General features: G+C 29.6%; 1 pseudogene; it reads right to left on the reverse strand.

The window, feature by feature from the left end:
* Window positions 1–243: 243 nt before the first annotated feature.
* On the reverse strand, window positions 244–11,118 carry LOC147067843 (uncharacterized; annotated as a pseudogene).
* Window positions 11,119–11,775: the final 657 nt, after the last annotated feature.

The following is an 11,775-nucleotide window of genomic DNA, read 5'->3' on the forward strand; positions in this document are numbered from 1 at the left end:
TACCTACGTCATATTTATAGTTCAGTGAAATAGCAAATGATAAAACATAGGATAAAAGAAAGTAATGTTTACTAAATAATAAATAAACCAAACTATACAGACGTTATTCAAAATAGATTTACTGAAATTTCAATAAACAAAATAAATATGACGTATATATTTTCTAATTAAATAGTATTTTGTAATGATTAGAATTATTTGAGGTCGCTTTAGGTTGCAAGTAGATTTCATTGGCACGGCTTTTTAATGGTATGCTTGTTGAGGAGCATGTGAGTTGCTGACCACGGCATTGAATCTGAAAAACATATTGGTAAGTAATTATTGAATTAGGCTGGATTGGTGTAATTTTAGGAAGGGATCTTAGTTAAAACATAATTATATGATTTTTTTAATATTTATAGACGGATTGATAGCTTAGAGGCGAACGCACTCACACGGAAAGTGAAAGATGTGAGTTCGAGATTATATATATATTTTCTGATGTACATGTACGTTTCTGAAATTTTTGAATATTATGGTATTTCTATAATATAGAATCGGAAATTCATAAAACCTTTTTCATATTTAATACTTATTAAATAATAATATATATATTGAAATTTTATTATTTAAAAAAAAATGGTTTTAAAACAAACATTTCGTGAATTCTTGCATATGATCATTGCTATTATTATTAATAAATGATGTAGTGAATATTTTATAAAATCAATTATAAATAGGTATAATGTTTTTTCTATTTATTCTAAAAATATTTAATTTCAATTTTTTTCTTAGTCTTTGTGTCTTATTACATATTAGTGATGTTGTGTCAAAATTCGTATTACCAAAAAAAAATGTAAGTACTATAATATTTAATACAAGTTCAAAAGACTAAACTCTTTAGTCAATAATTTCTATTTTAACGGCAAAAAATACACTGTTTCTTTAAAAAAATCATGGAGTTTTTTTCTATTAAATTTTGTAATATAGTAGTGAAATTATAATTGATAACAATTTTGTACTTTTACAGAATATCAATTATAATTTTTAGAATCTTATTTATGTTAACTACTTATCTTCAGTTACATTTTTCATTATATTAGTTATTATAAATATGATGCGAATTGTAAGCATGACTACATTATCTAATAAGCTGTCAATCATTCATTTTTATTACTTCCATGAAGTATTAATAGTTGACATTACCCATTATGATCATCAGCTGAGTACTGGACAGTTCTGACTGAGCCATCAGGTTCCACCAAAGAGTATTGTCCCTTGACTACATCTCCGTCTCTGGATTCAGATTGACTCTTCTGGTCTCCGGTGTGAGGGTCAGCTACGCTGTATTCGAATTTGTATGCGGGATGGGTCTGTTATTAAAATATTTACGTATTATCATAATGACTTGATAGTATACTTTTATGACAATGAGAATATAATTTTCAATACATATAATTAGTGTATTTAGTTAATTTTGAAAAAAAATATATAGTATTAAAATACAAAATTAATTTGCAGTCAAACTGTGTATACAATTAAATAGGCTTTCCAATACATAATAATTGAATATCTATTATATATACCTTTTCAATATTATTCATAGATGGCACTAATTCGATAATAAAGGTTAGATAGCAATACCAATAAATAATAAATAATAGAATTATGATTGACATACGTAACTACATACATAATAACTAAATTAATAAACATACGAGTAATTAATCATTTGAAAATGCTAACCGATTAAGTGGGCACTTAATAAATGAATGCTGATATAATTGAATCGTAAAATTTTCATTACCATGAAGGTCATTACATTAGTCAAAGCAAAGAGTGACTGTTTGGTGAGAGAAAAACGGTTAGTACCGAAAACAAAAATGTATAAAATGAGAATTTTATTTAAAAGGCGTGTTAATTAGAAATACTATATAAAAATTAATTGTCATTATTTCTGACCAAAATTTCATTAAATATGGCAGTACTAAGCCAGACTAAATTCTCTATTTATTGAACATACATATTTTTGAAAACACTTCTGAGAACATATATTATAACCAATAGAAAAAAATCTGTTTGAAAAAAGGTAAGACACCCCGCAGGAATCGAACCTGTATCTCTCGGGCATCGTTCCCACGCACATAGTCCACTATGCTAAAGGAGTCATACTTAATTACGACACATTTTAACTATTGGCCTTTTAATACTCACTGAAGCGCTTCCCAAATTGAGCTACTATTTTGGCGATCGATTGTATTTTAAATCAAAGTAGGTATTACTTGCAGGTTCGATTCCTGGTGTCTTACTTTTTTCAAAAATACTTTTTCTATTGGTTATAATATATTTTCTTAGAAGTGTTTTCAAAATTATGTATGTTCAATAATTAGAATGTTTCATGGTTAAATCTTGTGAATTGTTCATTGAATAAAAAAAATAGTTAATTATAAATTCTCTATTTATCTATAGTATGTGATTCCCCCTTGCTAGTTTGAAGGTTAACTTTCATAATCGTCAGTTAGATAGTGTCATAGCTACCTTTTAGTTAGTTAGTTCAGTTTTCGTCTCTATTATTACTAGTATATATTACATATAATACATACGATAACACTATACATATAATATATACGAACTAGGTATTGAATAAATTAAATTAACGTTCTTACATTAAGTTCAGCTTGTTGCGCGTATCCATGGCCATAAGAAGGTGAAGCATATCCAAGAGAAAGAGGAGCCTTGATGAGAGCAGGAGCAGCGTATGATAATGGGGATGCATAAGCATTCAATGCTGGAGCAGGGGCATATGCTTTAAGAATGGGACCTGAGGCGTAAGCCGGAGCGGCATGACTGACGTAACTTTGGGAAGAGATAGCTGATCCTGAGGAGTAGGATGGAGCGTGGGCATAAGAGGGGCCAGCAGCATAAGCGGGGGCTGCAGCATAAACGGGACCGTGAGAATAAGATGGGGCAGCCGCGTATGCTAAAGGAGCTGCATAGGACTTAGGTGACTGGTGATGGACGATGCTAGATGATGAGATGGCAGCACCATGGCTTCCTGGATATTCGGCTCTGGCGAATGCGACCAGCGCAGTTACGGCGAGGATCTGTAATAAATAGTATTTATTTCGTTTAAATAATACTCAATCCAAAAGTGTCGTTTTGTTGTAAATAGCTACTTGCATTTATTTCATTCTACTTTGCATATATAATGTATTAACGTATTACAATAAATAATGTATTACAATAATTATTGTAAATGAAAATATTTTTGCAATGACAATTATTATTTTGATTTTACTGTCATTTTGAATCGATTGATCGTTGAGCAATTAATGGTTATGGTGGGTTTTAAGATTTTCGTGTTGGGTTCAGGTGGATTACTTTAAGCCGCGATATAATAATAATATAAACCAAATATGCTATAAAAGTACGCATTAAAGCATGAATTGATTAAAAATAAGATTATTATAGCCTTATAATATAGAACATACTTAAAATTAAACAATGTCGTAATTCAAATTGAAGAAAGTCACACAATGTACATAATATTATATATTTTGTAATTAAATATTCAATACCATAATTACCACACATTACTATGAAATATTGATACAATATGAACGCCCTTCTTATGAATTTCCTATAAATGATATTTTATGTACAAGCTTTAATTATATACTACGTACGCTCTACCGCTCCTTATGGGAGAAAATGTGGTATACCTAAATATTAAACATTAACTACTAATACCACTATTAATGAACCAGTGCAGAATGCGAACGTGACAACAAACGTTAAATTCAATTGTTTTAAAATCTTCTGTTATCAAGAAGTAATAGAATTTGACTTGATACAAAATTTTCATGAAAATATGATTTGATATAGATATTATATAAAATTTTATCTTTAACGATTGCAAGTTTTAATTTCAGAATATTAAAAATGAATTGTATTTAAATATTAGATTATTATTTGCAGTACCTTAACAAACATGACCAAATGTGTTGTTGTCTTTGAAGCTTAATGGAAACTGTGATTCAAAAATAATTTTGACCTGCTTTTATACGTTTTATTTCTTGTAAAAAGTAATCAAAGATTTGCATTATTGATTGAACCGTAACAACCCGTGGGCCCTTAAAACCTTTTCGTTGCATCATATAATATATTACCGTCCGTCTGAGAGTATTGCCGTCCGAATATTTGGGCGCGGCAAATTTTAAAGACTTTTTGATATACAATCATACGTTTGGCCCACTTCTCAGCTACCTTTGCGCCACAATAATGGACTAAAAGTAAAGCCCACCTGCTATGCCACCAGCTAATAACATAACAATCATTTTAATTAGAAAAATCGTAAGACATAAATGTATTTTTAGCAGGTTTTGGCCTCTTAAAAAATCTTTAATGATTCTTTAAAATAAATGCATTATGCAATAATCTTTTAAAGCTTACTTGTAAAATATCAAGTTATAAATATAGAAAAAGGTAATCAGTTACTTAAAAAAAATACCACTCACTTTAGCGAAGAGGTCAATGAGGTATAATTCATATTTTTTCAATCAATGTACCATCTAACTATAGGTATATTTATAATTTGAATCATAGGTTTTAAAAATTGAGTAAATTATAAACAAAAATCTTAATAAAAAGTATATTTAGATTCATCCAAACTGTAAAAATTTAAAATATAACCCTTATTTGGCGACTCATAATTATTTGCTACTTCTTCTTCTTCTACGGTGCTACAACCCAGGATGGGATTTGGCCTCCTCCACAACCGCTCTTCACTTACTCTGGTCTCTCGCCACACTTCTCCAGTTACCGGGTCTAATTATTTGCTTACTCAAATTAATATAGAAAAAAAAGTTAAATTTTACATAATATTATCCACTAATATTAAAGACACAAAATACAACTAAAAGATTAATGGTATGATAATATTTTCTGTTACAGTGGATAGCATTACACGTTACTAAATAATACAAAATGGATAAAATATGCACACTAATATTGTTAGTTTAATATATAATATATGCAAAAACTTCTTTTGAAAAAATTAAACATCTGTTCTGCATTTTAGATATAACTTTATGCACTAGATGGAGGGCAATCAGGTGCTATATCATACCCGTATTGGTCCATGAAGTCGAAACCTGAACGTTAAAAGGACAGAAAATAAAGAAGATTGTAGGCTTTCGAGATGTAGCTTTATCGGCATAGCATAAAAATCCTGGACAAAGAAATTATAGCTACTATCAAGCGCAGGAAAGCTGCATACGTTAGCCTTATTTAAATGTAGAGAAATGTGTAAGGCAGCAGAAGTGTAGGTAAAAATAGTTTCTATTGGCTTTGCAATATCCGCTTGTGCCTCAATGTCCAAGGCGTTGAGGGTTTGAAACGACTGGCCCAGGGTAATGAGGTATGTTGAAAGTTGGTCACCATAATTTGATAGAATACGGCACCAAAAAAGAAAAGGAGGTTAAATTTTGAACGTATTGTTTTATAAATCTGGTTGAATATCACTTATATATTATATTTACCTGCGGTGTATCCACTAACATGTTAAGGTTTTTTTAATTGCCCTTTACACTCGTCTTGGTTCCTAGTTTCTACATATTTTAGCCAAACCTGATCAGTGAATACATCCAGCGGATTTTTGAATTGCCTTGTACCCGTTTAGTAAGAAAACCTTGGTTGCTAAACTACTATTTTTTATTGTAATATGTTTTTTTATAATTTTTTTAGAACATTAAAATTCATTTTTGAAAATGCGATTATGAAATTGTAGCAGTTTTTATTTTCCTGTAAATAAATGTTTTGTAAAAAGCAATAAAATAAATAATTAAGTGTCAACAACGGAGATCTTGTATTGACCATAATACGGTATAAGTATATCGATTCTAAATTATTGATGTATCGTTTCACACACGTGTCGAAATATCTTGACAAATTCCATACGTATCGATTTTTATTATTTTCCGGTTCACGTGTTCGGCTAATCTACGAACGCCTAGCGAATTAATTGGACATAATCCAGAGCGCATGCGCAATCGACGGATTTACGCAATACCAAAATATGTGTACCATGCTGGATTATTTTTAATAATATTATATAAAACATCTGCGTCTTTTCTTCCATAAAATATTCAAGACAGATTTTTTTTCTATAAATTGACAGAACTTGGTACGGTTTGACTTTCCTACACTGTCGCTTCGAATTGGGAGGTCGTACGGTTTGTAGGGCTTAGTTTTTGTTTTGTAACTGTCAACTATTGAAAAGGTGTTTGATATTGAATATTACTTATTGATATTGCTATTGAATTACTATTTGATATTGCTATTGAATATTTTTTTTTCATTAATAAAATAAGTAATAATATGTAATCGAATCCATGCACTAATTTCTTACATTATCGCTGTACATTTAAAAATATTAATGTTTATCTAGTAGCAAGTTTATTTAAAATGTGAATTGTTTATGTAAAATTAAGACGTGTTATATTTAAACTATAGTTAATGTTTTGAGTCATTTTTGAGATTTTTATACTATTCAGTGTTTATAAGAATTGTGTTTATTCGCAACATCTTCAAGCTCTATAATATATAAATATACAAATGGTAAACATTGTAGTTTTGTACCCACAGTTCGTATATATTCTAAATTGACGAATTAAATTTAATTTTTAATTTTAGACAAGTAGTAATAATATTTTTTTTAATTAATATAATTTATTGTTATACTTCCACCAAATCTGAATAATTCCAGGAAAAATTATGAAAATTAAACGTCATAGGCAAGATATAGAATTCATAATTATTATCGTAGTATAAACTATACAGGTTTTACAAACACGAATATTTTGTTTATACCACAATACAAGATATGTATTATAAGTATAATAATATTATACTAAATACATTGTAAAAGAGCATTGTGATGTTTTGTATTGTGTATGAAATAAAATAACGAAATATTTACACATTTGACTTTTTTTATTTTTACCATTTTTTTTACATTTTTATAATGAGTATTATACAATTAATGTGCTTGTAATATAAAATAATATATATATATTTACAATAGTCCATTAATACTTTTACCAAAATATAATGTGATATCATCCAGCTTGGCAGTATAATTTTCATGAATACCTTTACCTTCAGTCTTACTAGAAGAAATACTTGAGGTAGAAATAAAATTGGAAAGTTTTAAGATAAGAAAAAAAATAAGATAAATGTATCTACAAAAGACAATAGGTATTTTAAATAATAAAAAAATGAAACTGTTCTCACATTACAAAGGTTAAAAATTATAAGAAATAATTTGAGCTTTGATATTTGTAAAAATAGTTACATTATTAATATAGAAATAGAAAAACGCAAAGGAAACACGAAAATTATTTAAAAATTGCTGAGATATACACAAAATACTTGGCTTCGCCTTTCAAAATCATTCAATTTCTTAAGACATACATATATATAAAATAATGAGAATATTATTATCAAATCAGCCTTGTCTTTTAAGATTGTTTCTAAAACCACCAGGATTTAAGATGTTTTCTTAAAAGACGAGAATAAGATGGAATATGTTGTTGAGATGTAGTTATAATAAATATCGCGAGATGGGGTTGATTCGTGTCAGTTATTTATGAGGCGCAAGGCTTAATGGTATCCATGGTAACCATGAGCGAGGGGGGCGGCGACGACGGCCTTGATAACTGGAGCAACTGGGTGGGCAGCGTGTCCTGACTTGGATACTACTGCGTTGAATCTAAAAATAAAATCAATCAAAACATCAACGCATGGTCGAGACAGAAACTCAACAGAGGTTTAATGAAAATGTAAATTATTGTGCTCTACCGTTTTTAATGTGTTATATAATGCGAGTGTAAAAGGGAATGATTTTTTTTGCAAACACTTAACACTGATGGTTTATTTTGAACTTGATATAAATCAAACTCAGAAGATTATTCATGAAAGTATTGTTAAAAAAATACGTAAAAAACTAATACTGTGTTCAAAGTTATAATAATATTTAAATTTAAATATAATATATATAAATGACCGTAAAAGCTTTCTTTAATTGGAATCCTCACCCGTTGTGGTCATCAGCGGTGTAGTCGACGGTTCTGATGGTGCCATCGGGTTCAACGAGGGAGTACTGTCCCTTGACTACATCTCCGTCTCTGGCTTCCCATTGGCTCTTCTGGTCTCCGGTATGGTGATCAGTTACTCCATAGTTGAATTCATATTTGGGGTGAGCCTGAAATGGGAAATTAACAAATACGTTATTTAATTATTTTGTACTACAACAATATCAAGTATTTTGTTTATTCTTATGATTAAAGTATAGATTATATCTAAAATAAATAAAAATGCTTAACTTTAGAATTAACTTAATTTAAAATTTTTTTTTTGTAAATTGCACTAAGTTTGTTTAAATATATTTAGTATTTTTTTTATCCAAATGAAAAATGGCTATAGAATCTGATAAGACAAATATATATCAGACCAATCGACAAAATATGTGTGAAGTTGATTAGCTACCAATCCATGCAAAATATTACCAAAATGTCTGACACGACATATCGTCAGAATGTCCACAATTTGTAACTAGCATCCAAAGAAAATCTGGCAGACCAGAACTCTAGCGTAAATATTTTAATAAAAAAACTTACATATACTTCAACTGGGGCATGAGCCTTGATGATGGCAGGGGCGGCATAGTGAGCAGGGGCGGCGTAGTGAGCGGGGGCGGCATACCCGTGGGAGTAGGCAGGGGCGGCATAATGGGCAGGGGCAATACCATGAGCAACGACGGCGGAGTGACCTAAGATTAAAAAAATATAAATTCGACATAGTCATCAATGTACACATATGCAAAGAAAAATAATAATTAACGATCATAGAAAATTAAAATAAATATATAAATTATTATGGTAAAACAATTTTAAATATTACAATAGAACAGAATAACACAATAATTTGATTGGTTTCGTCAATATACATTTAACTTATGCTTTACTAAAAAATCCTGTTGCTTTTTCATAGAATAGTTCGTGAAAATAAAATAATTAACATAATATTTTATCACCTTATTAATTTACTCATGCCTCATAATATGAGACAAAAAAAAAATAATAATTACGTGGAAAAACACACCAAGTATAGATATATACACCCTATAAAAAATATAAACGGGGAAAATCACACCAAATCTAGATGTAATATTTTAGTAGTCATACATAACGTGGAAAAACACATTTAGAGTGTTATTTCATAAATTAATGTCATGCAAAAGTTGATTATCTTAAATGATTCGCTGTTGAAAGACATAAATTATAATTTAAATAATATTTGTATACAATAAACGGCTTTTGCTGCAAATTTTTTTGAATGGTTTTTTTGCTCTCCTGAAAAATTGATAATTTAGAGTTAGTGTGTTATTCCATGAGGTAGTTGATATTATATAATATCCTTTTATTTTTGTACGATCAATATAATAAGTACAAATCTATCTTCACGTTGTTAATGAAATAAACCATTTTCTTATTACCTTGAGTTAATTGGACTACACATATTTTGAATTGTATAAGTTTCCAAGTAATGATTCATATTGTACATTAAGTTTAAATCATTAATTAGGTAACTACTATGAGAAATTGATTTTAACCACATGCTTAAGCTATCAGGTCTATGTTCTGGACCTGGAATTCAAACCCGAGATAAACTCTGCGGCCATCCATTGACACTGTCGATGGATTACTAGTCATTTATTTTATGTGTCAGTAATTGAATACGTAATGTAATTATTTTTATATCTTTTTTGTAACTAATTCAAATTTAATTAAATGTGTTATATTTTCCCAAAAATACTAGATGTGTGGATGAAAATAATATACAGAAACACTAAGTGTTACAATAAATTTAGATATCTAATAAATGTCAATTAATTTTGGCGCAATAAAGTAGAAAAGCTTCCGTTAAAAGCCGCGTGAAAGTGAACGCTTCCGCTCCGACGATGTCATAACTGTGGCGGTCGTTGATACATGTGTAAGAGTCTGCGGTGAATCTATTTGCAGGTGAGTGGAGCAGGCTGCTTGATCTTGACCGCGAAAGCCTTTAACGAAAGCGAATGGTAACGGACCACTAACACACTTCGGGCAGCGGTGAAGAAAGTGAAACAGTGCACAACTGCGCTCGGAATTTTATTATCAACAATGGAGAAATGAGGTTTTATTATGTAATTTATTTACAAAACACCTGTGTTATAACTGCACTGCGAGCTGAATTATTGATTAAAACTTGTAATAATGAAATTATATTACATCTTGTTTTACAAACATATATTTTGGAAACAACGATTTCAAATTAATTATAAAGATTATTTCAATTACTTAATATTGAAAACTGACTGTATACATAACATTTACAAATGTAAGATTCTTTTTTGAACATTTTTACTTTGATTACGATGTATGAATATATTAGGTTCAATATATTCCATTCAGTATATATTTTTCTAGATTTTTTTTTCTTATACGAGTACATTATATGTTTCTAAATTTGATATAATTTAATTATGTTTGTTAATTAATATTTAAATACTAATGGAAACTGCCATAGATACAACATATCCTACATACACATACAATATGGAACGCATGAATATGTAGCAAATTATTAAAGCTTACATATTTGGATACGTTAGCAATATATGACAACAAATATGTAAATACGTAAATGCTGCTTTGAAATATCTATTCTTATTGTGATGTAGGTTGTATCAAATTTTTAATCACATATATTCGTCTTTTGCTGAGTACAAAAATTTGTATGATACTACAAAGATATCCAGAATTTCTTACCGAGGCTAATAGCGGGTGCGGCGTATCCGTGAGAGATAGCTGGGGCGGCATATCCGTGAGAGGCATATCCGTGAGCGATAGGGGCAGCGTATCCGTGAGCGATTGCTGGGGCGGCATATCCGTGGGAGTAGGCGGGGGCGGCGTATCCATATCCGTGGGAGGGCGCTCCCAGGACAACGCTTTGGGAGGACACTGCGTGTCCATGACCGGGGGCGGCGATGAGACCGGCCTGGCTAACTGCGAGCACCGCGCATAAACTGAGCACCTATGAAAAAATGTTTTATAATTAACTTAAAAAACCATTTTCATTGCAATTTAAGTATATAACGAAATAGTGAAAAATAGCAGTTTTCAAAATCTTGATGAAACTGTATCTATACAGTATTAGATAAACAACAAATTAAACATATTAAATATGCCTGATTTTAATTAAATAATTTAAGATTGAGTTATTATTTACTTGGTGGAATATTTTTTATAAATGTAAAAATTACCGATTATTCCTCTATAATATAGAACTTTTCATACGGTTAAATAATTATTGATAGTCATTCTCTTAGTCAACTGTATTCTTGCTCTGAATCAAACACACATTTTATTTTTACTAGTTAAAATACACAACAGGGCATTCGGAAAAACGTCAGTTTTCATTAAATCGGTTGTATAATATTTATTATTTTGTGGAATATAATATAAGTTGTTAATATTACACTATTGTAGATCTACAATTAGCGATTATATTTTGTTTACTAATATTAATTATAATCAATTCGTAAAGGTTTTGTTATAAGATATCATTTCAAACGATGTTAAGTCACATTTTTATCATTTTGAGAATATTATAATTGATCATTAAAAATATTTTAAATATACTTAAATAAGTCATCTAAAAGTATTATAAAACGTTCAAATTGGGTTTTTAAGACCC

This window comes from Rhyacophila brunnea, unplaced genomic scaffold, assembly GCF_057557595.1.
Source record: "Rhyacophila brunnea isolate RB1 unplaced genomic scaffold, BYU_Rbru_1.0 scaffold_3, whole genome shotgun sequence".
Taxonomy (NCBI): domain Eukaryota; kingdom Metazoa; phylum Arthropoda; class Insecta; order Trichoptera; family Rhyacophilidae; genus Rhyacophila; species Rhyacophila brunnea.